Genomic DNA, 8731 nt, shown 5'->3' with positions numbered 1-8731 from the left:
GTTAGTTAGTTAGTTAGTTAGTTAGTTAGTTAGTTAGTTAGTTAGTTAGTTAGTTAGTTAGTTAGTTAGTTAGTTAGTTAGTTAGTTAGTTAGTTAGTTAGTTAGCAATCGTACTCTTTAATAATTGACGTTAACTTCCATATTTTTAGATATTTTAAGCAAAAATACCTACAAATTTAATTAATTGAAAATAAAATATAAAATAAATCAAATTAAATATTAATTTGCACCTTAAGAGGAAAATTTGTAGATAAATTTGCTAAAAAGTTAAACAAATAAAGCAACAAATTTTAATGCGTTTCTCTAAGTAAATAATTCATAAATTTTTTATCAATGAATAAAAATAATCAATAATTTTGACCTGATTTACAATTATATCATAGAGAATAATAGCCATCATCAAAGAATGTATTTGTAGATATGGAACACTGCAGGGTATATGAAATTTCTATATAAAAGAAAATTGTTTTACAAAACATCATTTAGATTTTCGTACACCTTCCCTTCCCAAATTGTTAATAAATTATGTCAAATGATATAAATAATTAAAATGAGAATGATTGACTGCATTATTTTCCAAAAATAGTTCGATACTTATAAATATATACCTGTAGAAACGACAATTAAAATTTGCCAAATCATACAAATTCAACAACCATATGACGGACTAAATTATACATTTGTCATCATCATCATGACCCATAGCAATTTAATAAATAATAATGAACATATTTCAATATTTGTTTGTTTTTTTTCTGATATTTAATCGAATGTATATTAAGATTGATTGAGTGTGACACGTGTTCTGAACAGAACAACAAAGGTTTTGGTGTCAATTTTTATCAAAACATTTAGCTAAATGACACATAAAGAGAAAAATACCGTTCTGTACAAAATAAAAACACAAACATATTCTTTTAGTTATAGCAATATGAGATAAATATTTTAAATGCGTTTTTTTTTAATCTTAAGCAAAAAGAATTTTAATATATTTGTTTAAGTTGAAATTTTGAAAACATTTTTTTCTTCTGTTCAAAAAAATAAATAAACAAATTGTGATGATCAGTAAATTTAATTAACATATAATAGTCGAGTGTCATGTTAATTTTAAAATTTTACTTACTTTACTAAGCTTGTCAACACTATGATTTATTTAAATGTTTTTAGTTGAAACCCAGCAAACAATTTTGAAGTGATTTGTGTGAACAATAGCACTGAACAAGAATTGCAACAGAAATCTAGAAGTGAACTAGAACTGAACTAGAACTGAACTAGAACTGAACTAGAACTAGAACTGAACTAGAACTGAACTAGAACTGAACTAGAACTGAACTAGAACTGAACTAGAACTGAACTAGAACTGAACTAGAACTGAACTAGAACTGAACTAGAACTGAACTAGAACTGAACTAGAACTGAACTAGACCTGAACTAGAATTGAACTAGAACTGTACTCTAACAGAACTCGAACTGGACAAGATCTAAACAATTTAAAATTGATTTAAACAACCATCGTATAATGGGTATTTACCTTTTCATTACTCTTCAAATTCTTTTTGTATTTAGATAGTTTATGCCTATTCATTTAATTAAAAATATATGTTTTATTTTTATTTTATGACAATTTCTTTTGTTATTAACAATTATTTTTCATTTGTAAATATTGTAACTATTTTTCTCTGTTTAAATTTTTGCTATTTGCCTCATAAAAAAATAAAATAATATGACGTCAATAAATAAGTCAACAAATATAAAAACACAGTTATTTTAACAAATATTATATTGAATTTTTTTTAAATTATAATGAGAGCAAATAAAGTTTAATGTGTTTTATTTATTAAAGCAAATTCTATCGTAAACAATATTTATGAAAATTGGCATAATTAGAGTTCAACTAGATTATTAAAATGGGAATTCAGGAAAGATGTTATACCAAGTAAGTTTTTAAAGTCATGGAATTTTGGAAGCTTAAATGCTCTAGGGTTTAGGTAGATCATACGAAACCAGATATACCAGCTGACTACACCGATTGAAGGGCCAGTGTGGCCCATTGTTAGGGGGTTTTTGTTGAAGATTAAATGTCAAGTTTTTATTTTGTTTAGCTCTCTGTGTTTCTTTCAGAGGAATTTCAATATTGATTTATAGATATTGTTTCGACATGATGAATTTAATAATTGTAAAAGCGGAAATATTTTTTTTTATAAAATTTTTAAAAAAAATTACAAATAATTGATTAACTCTAACTGATAGTTTATCGAATGCAAGGCGATCGTGTCTATAAATCAATTGTCAATATTACTTTAAAAATTGTTAAGAAAATTAACATTTGACTCATGATTTTCATAATTTAGAACTGAACTAGAACTGAACTAGAACTGAACTAGAACTGAACTAGAACTGAACTAGAACTGAACTAGAACTGAACTAGAACTGAACTAGAACTGAACTAGAACTGAACTAGAACTGAACTAAAACTGAACTAGAACTGAACTGAACTAGAACTGAACTAGAACTGAACTAGAACTCAACTAGAACTGGACTAGAACTGGACTAGAATTGAACTAGAACTGAATTAGATCGTGTCTATAAATCAATTGTCAATACAACTTTAAAAATGGTTGAGAAAGTTAACATTTGACTCCAGATTTTCATGTTTTCTACCAAACTGTTTGTCTCATAGTAATATATCTTTTTAAACATTTATGCTTTTCATGATCTTGCCATATTTAAATTAAATTCTCACACATGTACTAAATGTGTGCTAAATGTTTAAGTAAATAAAATTAAAAAAATACATATGTATAAGTACATACACACATAGATATAAATAAGAAAATACTGCTCAGGTAGCTGGAAAAATATAACATGAGCATGCGATCTTCTCTATATTTTTATCACACAAACTTGAACTTAAAAATTTATATCAAAATAAAAAAAATATTTTATTATTATTAACAAATTGCTTTATATTGTGTATAGATTAAATCAAAATACCATAATGTGCAAAAAAAAACTTCTGGTGCTAAAAACAGATGTTCGAATACGGGTCGTTTTAGAACATTCTGTTAGTATTCTAGTAGCTTTCGTACTACAAATGTGGAACAGCCACAGTTTTGTAAATAATAGACCTAACAAAATACCTATAAAGATATACAAATTCCTTAGTAATTAATTTCCAGTTAGTGTTCGTAAAAGTAGGCGTAATAGCAATTCAACAGATGTTGTTAATCATTGTCAAAATATAGACATTTTACTTACACCCAGACGGCCAATATGTTAAAATTGTATTGTCAACAAAGTGTTTTTTAACGGAAAACTTTTGTAAAAACATCTTCATTTGATTGATTTTTTTAAACGTGTAAAGCGTATACAATGTTATATTCAAAAATGTTTTTATACTTATAATTAACAATTGAATTAAAAATATCGTTAACACTCCCTGGTATATTTTACATTTTAAATTCTGTAATCAAACTGACAGGCAAGTGTTTGATCTAATAACATCTGTTAATAAATTTCTTTCAATTCTAGTACAACTCTACTTCAGTTCTAGATCAATTCTATTTCAGTTCTAGTTTAGTTCTAGTTCTGTTCTAGTTTAGTTTTAGTTTAGTTCTAGACTAGTTTTACTTCAGTTCAGTTTAGTTCTAGTTCAGTTCTAGTTCAGTTCTAGTTCAGTTCTAGTTCAGTTCTAGTTCAGTTCTAGTTCAGTTCTAGTTCAGTTCTATTTCAGTTCTAGTTCAGTTCTAGTTCATTCCAAGTTCAGTTCTAGTTCAGTTCTAGTTCAGTTCTAGTTCAGTTCTAGTTCAGTTCTAGTTCAGTTCTAGTTCAGTTCTAGTTCAGTTCTAGTTCAGTTCTAGTTCAGTTCTAGTTCAGTTCTAGTTCAGTTCTAGTTCAGTTCTAGTTCAGTTCTAGTTCAGTTCTAGTTCAGTTCTAGTTCAGTTCTAGTTCAGTTCTAGTTCAGTTCTAGTTCAGTTCTAGTTCAGTTCTAGTTCAGTTCTAGTTCAGTTCTAGTTCAGTTCTAGTTCAGTTCTAGTTCAGTTCTAGTTCAGTTCTAGTTCAGTTCTAGTTCAGTTCTAGTTCAGTTCTAGTTCAGTTCTAGTTCAGTTCTAGTTCAGTTCTAGTTCAGTTCTAGTTTACTTTTAGTTCAGTTCTGATTCACTTTTTATTTCCTTTATATGACAATTCTCTTTATCTATTCTATTATTAATTTGCCTAGTTTGAGAAATTAAATAACTTGTTAGAATTCCCTATGAACTAAAAGCTATTACTTTAAATAAATATCTTCACAAAAAAGCTTTTCCTGTTCTTTATGTTTTTAAAATGGCCTTTAAAAATCTACATATTTTGTCACACTTATAATAATTTCACTGAAAATTTATTCAGTGTCCTTAAGGGATTTAAGTTTTGCATGTGATTTGCAATTTTTTCTACTCATTCCAATCCAAGCCGTTATAATTTATGTTATAAACTGGACATTTAGTATAAACATATGGTTATAGTTGTTATTGTTCATTTGCATATTGTTAGGCTATAGTTTAGTTTCCTAGACGTATATTATATAAACTGTTTGAAATATTAGCATGGTAAATTTTTATGTGAAAAAAAAATTTTTGGTTAACACCCTAACTTTTGGCGAAATTCCACATTAATTTATAAATTCTATTTTTAAAACTCATTAAAAATTCATTCTTTAGTGAATAACCTTTAGAGTTAAAGGTTATTAAAACTTGACAATTTGTAACATTTTTCAACTTTACACTAAACATTTCATTATCAAGTGCATGGTCTGGAGACTAGACTCTAGCATATACTCCAGTTTAGTGTATAGTTTATAGTCTACTCTATACTATAGTCTATGGCCTAGTCTATAGTCTAGTCTATAGTATAATCTATAGTTTAGTCTATAGTCTAGTCTGTAGTTTAGTCTATAGTTTAGTCTATAGTTTAGTCTATAGTTAGTCTATAATTTAGTCTATATTCTAGTCAATAGTCTAGTCTATAGTCTAGTCTATAGTCTAGTCTATAGTCTAGTCTATAGTCTAGTCTATAGTCTAGTCTATAGTCTAGTCTATAGTCTAGTCTATAGTCTAGTCTATAGTCTAGTCTATAGTCTAGTCTATAGTCTAGTCTATAGTCTAGTCTATAGTCTAGTCTATAGTCTAGTCTATAGTCTAGTCTATAGTCTAGTCTATAGTCTAGTCTAAAGTCTAGTCTATAGTCTAGTCTATAGTCTAGTCTATAGTCTAGTCTATAGTCTAGTCTATAGTCTAGTCTATAGTCTAGTCTATAGTCTAGTCTATAGTCTAGTCTATAGTCTAGTCTATAGTCTAGTCTATAGTCTAGTCTATAGTCTAGTCTATAGTCTAGTCTATAGTCTAGTCTATAGTCTAGTCTATAGTCTAGTCTATAGTCTAGTCTATAGTCTAGTCTATAGTCTAGTCTATAGTCTAGTCTATAGTCTAGTCTATAGTCTAGTCTATAGTCTAGTCTATAGTCTAGTCTATAGTCTAGTCTATAGTCTAGTCTATAGTCTAGTCTATAGTCTAGTCTATAGTCTAGTCTATAGTCTAGTCTATAGTCTAGTCTATAGTCTAGTCTATAGTCTAGTCTATAGTCTAGTCTATAGTCTAGTCTATAGTCTAGTCTATAGTCTAGTCTATAGTCTAGTCTATAGTCTAGTCTATAGTCTAGTCTATAGTCTAGTCTATAGTCTAGTCTATAGTCTAGTCTATAGTCTAGTCTATAGTCTAGTCTATAGTCTAGTCTATAGTCTAGTCTATAGTCTAGTCTATAGTCTAGTCTATAGTCTAGTCTATAGTCTAGTCTATAGTCTAGTCTATAGTCTAGTCTAAAGTCTAGTCTATAGTGTATTCTATAGTCTAGTCTATAGTCTAGTCTATAGTCTAGTATATAGTCTAGTCTATAGTCTAGTCTATAGTCTAGTCTATAGTCTAGTCTATAGTCTAGTCTATAGTCTGGTCTATAGTCTAGTCTATAGTCTAGTCTATAGTCTAGTCTATAGTCTAGTTTATAGTCTAGTCTATAGTCTAGTCTATAGTCTAGTCTATAGTCTAGTCTATAGTCTAGTCTATAGTCTAGTCTATAGTCTAGTCTATAGTCTAGTCTATAGTCTAGTCTATAGTGTAGTCTATAGTCTAGTCTATAGTCTAGTCAATAGTCTAGTCTATAGTCTAGTCTATAGTCTAGTCTATAGTCTAGTCTATAGTCTGGTCTATAGTCTGGTCTATAGTCTAGTCTATAGTCTAGTCTATAGTCTAGTCTAAAGTCTAGTCTATAGTGTATTCTATAGTCTAGTCTATAGTCTAGTCTATAGTCTAGTATATAGTCTAGTCTATAGTCTAGTCTATAGTCTAGTCAATAGTCTAGTCTATAGTCTAGTCTATAGTCTAGTCTATAGTCTAGTCTATAGTCTGGTCTATAGTCTAGTCTATAGTCTAGTCTATAGTCTAGTCTATAGTCTAGTCTAAAGTCTAGTCTATAGTGTATTCTATAGTCTAGTCTATAGTCTAGTCTATAGTCTAGTATATAGTCTAGTCTATAGTCTAGTCTATAGTCTAGTCTATAGTCTAGTCTATAGTCTGGTCTATAGTCTAGTCTATAGTCTAGTCTATAGTCTAGTCTATAGTCTAGTCTATAGTCTAGTCTATAGTCTAGTCTATAGTCTAGTCTATAGTCTAGTCTATAGTCTAGTCTATAGTCTAGTCTATAGTCTAGTCTATAGTCTAGTCTATAGTCTAGTCTATAGTCTAGTCAATAGTCTAGTCTATAGTCTAGTCTATAGTCTAGTCTATAGTCTAGTCTATAGTCTGGTCTATAGTCTGGTCTATAGTCTAGTCTATAGTCTAGTCTATAGTCTAGTCTATAGTATAGTCTATAGTATAGTCTGCAGTCTACTCTATAGTCCAGTCTATAGTCTAGTCTCTAGTCTGTAGTCTAGTCTATAGTCTAGTTTATAGTCTAATCTATAGTCTAGTCTATAGTCTAGTCTATAGTTTAGTGTAGACTACCCTAATATTAGTACTTTTCATATTAAACAAGTCATTTGACCCAGAAGAAAACTATTTGTGAAAAGAAGGACAATTGTTTTAGTTTTTATTTGTGGCCAAGTATTAGAAAAATGGGAACAATTTCTTTTTCACATTCAAGACTAGGACACAAGCGTTAATCAAACAAATGTGCAACAAAAAAAGTTGAAAGTTTTGTTTTAATTTATAGAAAATACTTACAAAAATTTATAAATTCAAAGCTGTCAAAAATGTTCTTTTCTTAATTTAGTATCAATTTAGATCGATGATTAATTTAGAACCCTTGTTACGGCGTTGGGGTTCCACCTCATCCATATATCATATACTTTTCATTGGTCTTTGTTGTTGCTGCTCCTTTAGATCCTTTTGCTCTTTTATGTGTAACAAGAAATTTTGTTCTCTATCATAATCAGTCCAAATTTTGAAATTCTTATACGGCACTGCCACTGTGGTGGTCGTTATAGTTGAAGTTACAGGATCCTTGGCTGGTCTTAATGCTCTCTCTGTGCTAGTGGTGGAAGTAAAGGATTTCTGTTTGCTATTCTTTATTATAGTAGTTTTAGAATCGGGATTTTGTATTTCAATCTCCTGGGGATCTTGAAAGGTTATGGTACGTCGCCGGGTTTGTGTTAAGGCCAAATTGCGACTTAAACGTTTTGTATGCTCCTCGACAATTGTTATGCTCAAATCATGCATGACCACTTAGAGATTTGTATGTGGTTAAGATATTAGACGGTTGTATTAAATTTTTATTGTTTTTCTTTTCAATTTTGTAATGTCTTTTTAAAACTTGTAAAACTTTGAGTGTAATTTTGATATTTTTTGCACATTTAAAGAATTTGTTGTAAAACACTTTTTGTACGTAAAATTTTTGTTAGGTTTTTAATTTTTATTATTAATCTCGAACACTTTTTTATTTTTTAATATTTGAATTTTTTGATTATTTTATTAAACCTTTTAAAATTAATTTAACATCTTTTTCCTCTTTTATATTTTATTTTGAACTTTCTTTAGCTAAAATATATTGTTTAAATATTAAAATCACTAGTTTCCTTATAACACTGTCACAGATTTATTTTAAAGTTTAAAATGCTTATATAAGTTAGCCTTGACCTTTGACCTTTTAGCCTTAGTGATATTGAAAACATTTACACAATCGACCTTCGAAATATGGTTGACTTCTATAAGCTAAATATTAGACTACAGCCTTGCCTATATTCTAGCCTATTGTCTACTCTATAGACTACCTAGTCTATAATCAAGTCTATAGTATAGTCTAAAATCTGGTCTATAGTCTCATATGAAGTCTTTAGTCTAGTTTAAAGTCTAGTCCAAAGTGTAGTCTAAAGTTTAGCGTAAAGTCTAGTCTATGTTCTAGTCAATAGTCTAGTCGATAGTCTAGTTTATAGTCTACAGCCCAGTCTATAGCGTAGTTCATAATCAAGTCTATAGCCTAGTTTACAGTGTAGTTTAGTGTCTAATTTATAGTCTAATCCACAGCCTACTCTATAGTTTAATCTATACTATAGTCTAGTCTATAGTATAGTCTATCGTCTAATCGAGTCTATAATCTATTCTAGTTCTGTTCTAGTTATGTTCTAGTTCTGTTTTAGTTCTGTTCTAGTTCTGTTCTAGTTCTGTTCTAGTTCTGTTCTAGTTCTGTTCTAGTTCTGTTCTAGTTC

The 8731-nt window shown here is 29.1% G+C and overlaps 1 protein-coding gene across 1 annotated transcript in view; it reads right to left on the bottom strand.

The window, feature by feature from the left end:
• Window positions 1–7387, bottom strand: part of LOC111681972 (A-agglutinin anchorage subunit) — a 31001-nt gene extending 23614 nt beyond the window's left edge. Inside the window, exon 1 of the mRNA XM_046956105.1 lies at window positions 7251–7387. The gene's annotated coding sequence lies outside the window, so the exon portion shown is untranslated. The remainder of the gene's footprint in view (window positions 1–7250) is intronic.
• Window positions 7388–8731: the final 1344 nt, after the last annotated feature.

Source organism: Lucilia cuprina, chromosome 2 (assembly GCF_022045245.1).
Source record: "Lucilia cuprina isolate Lc7/37 chromosome 2, ASM2204524v1, whole genome shotgun sequence".
In the NCBI taxonomy this organism is placed as follows: domain Eukaryota; kingdom Metazoa; phylum Arthropoda; class Insecta; order Diptera; family Calliphoridae; genus Lucilia; species Lucilia cuprina.
Note: the sequence above shows the minus strand (reverse complement) of the source record. Positions and strands in the feature narration are given on the sequence as shown.